Raw genomic sequence first — 2,425 nt, forward strand, 5'->3', positions numbered from 1 at the left:
AAAAAAAAAAAGACAAGGTGCTCCTTGGTCATAGAGTGCATAATTAGACTAATGAATTCCATGGGCAATAGCTTAATGTATTAATTCTTTCATTGTAGAGTGAGTTTCTTCATCAGAAACAATATGGCATGAGATACAGTGATAGTGTATAAACCATTTATTAAGTCCGTTGATGACTATTGGTTGAAGTACAGCAAGCAGGGAAAACAAATCAAAATGTAGAATAAGTACATTTCAGAAATGACTAGTAACCTCCCCTAATAAAGAGCCAATGGAACTGACTTGCCCACACACAGCTGGCTGATGCTCCTGGAGCATGAGATATATCAACAACTCAGAATTGCTCAATGCTGATGAACCTAAACACTGAGTAGTGGTTTGGTGATCCCATACATACCTCCAATCCTGTCATCATTGCCATTTCATCCATGATTCCACTCAGCAAGCACTGAGACTAGAAAAGGAAAAAAGGAAGATGAACTTCCTCCACAGAACAGTTCATTTCATCCATACAGTTCTTTAAAATTCAGGCTGGATGCGGTGGCTCATGCCTGTAATTCCATCAGTCTGGAAAGCCAAGGCAGGTGGACTGCCTGAGCTCACAGGTTCGAGACCAACCTGAGCCAGAGCAAGACCCTGTCTCTAAAAAATTAGCAGGCATTGTGGTGGGTGCCTGTAGTCCCAGCTACTCGGGAGGCTGAGGCAAAGCCTAAGAGTTTGAGGTTGCTGTGAGCTATTACACTATGGCGCTCTACCACCAAAGGCAACAAAGTGAGACTCTGTCTCAAAAAAAAAAAAAAAAAAGATTCATTCTGAAAGGTCAATCACCATATCTCTTCTCAAGTCTTCCTTGTCACCAGCCCTCTAGTCTTGCTCTTGCTATATTCTTAACAAAGAGGCCAATTATCCTGACCCTGAATTGATTATGAACTATTACAGCTATCTCTCCTTTCAGGCAAAGTGAACATCAAGACATATTGCTTGAAATTCTGTCAACTAAAAGAACTTCACAACCTCAGTGATCTTCAAGTCCAAAGCAGGGCTACAACAATATAACAATCCATTTCTGGCAAATACCAGCATATTTTGCAGGGCAAGATACCTGCATGGTTTCTGGAACATCCTGGGCTGGCTGAATGATTATTTTCAAAAAGGCAGATGACATCATTCCCCCGCTTAAGTCCCTTCAATAGCTTCCCTTTGGTCTAAAAGACTTTGCTGGGTGTGGCCTCTGTATTCTTCTTTTGTCTCTGTACACTAAGCCTTTATTACATGTGTAATAAAATACAGTAGAGGTAATTTACCTGTAAGTTATTACTAACAGTTTTAAGATTTCTGTCATCATAATTTTTACTCCACTAATTCACATATTTTTATTTGAAAAACAGTTCATCTGTCAAAATAACTTTCCTAAGCACTTACATATTAGCACTATATAACAAAAATATATGAGCCAGGTATGTAATTTCTTTTTAAGAGACAAGTTCTCACTATGTTGCTTAGGCTGTACTCAAGCTCCTAGGTTCAGGAAATCCTCCCACCTCTGCCTCCGATGTAGCTGAGCATACATCTCTGTCCCTGGCTCTTATATAATTTGTTTATTCTAATAACCATATTATAAAAAAGAAATTAATTTTAATAATATCTTTTACTTAATATATCTAAAAACATCATTTCAACACAAAATCAAAACAAAAAATATTAATGAGTTATTCTTTTTTTCATACTAAGTCTTTGAAATTCAGTGACTACTTTACAATTAAATATCTCAATTAAGACTAGAGCTCAAGTGCTCAATAGCCACACGTGGCTAGAGGATGCCTTATGAGATGACGTTCCCAACAGTGCAGTTTTATAGGATTCATTTTCACAATAAAAAATATAACCATCCTCAGTTTCTATACTTAGTATCAGGAAGGATCTAATAACTGTCCCAGTATAAACCATAGTTTAAACAAGAACTGAGCTTCAGTCCAGGGTTTGTAGCTGAGAAAGTTCTCTAGGAACAATTTTAACTTTTCACCTTTCTGTAACATCTTTGTACCTGTTTTATTTAAATGAATTCTTTGCTTTTCTGAAGATGGAGGCCACCTCCTTTGCAAGGCTATTTCTCCTCTTTTGAGGCAAATTTATAGTTCTCCGCATTTTCAGTTACTATATGGCAAAACAGTCTGCTCCCATCCCTATCTAGGAAAGGTTGGGGGTGACGCGGAAACCCTGTAGGAAGAGGCGCCTGGAAAACAAAGCGGGGGTGTAGGGTCACACAACAGCTGGACTCAGATTACTACTTGGCTCCGAAAAGTGCTCTCCTTCCATCAATATTAAACCCGCACGAGAGTTCTGTTTTCAGGTGAATCCACCTCACCACATGGCCAACAGCCACGGCAGTGAACACAGCCTACTTTGAGACGCACCAACAGCACTT

Source organism: Otolemur garnettii, unplaced genomic scaffold (assembly GCF_000181295.1).
Source record: "Otolemur garnettii isolate 467f Iridium unplaced genomic scaffold, OtoGar3 scaffold00082, whole genome shotgun sequence".
NCBI classification, from domain to species: Eukaryota; Metazoa; Chordata; class Mammalia; order Primates; family Galagidae; genus Otolemur; species Otolemur garnettii.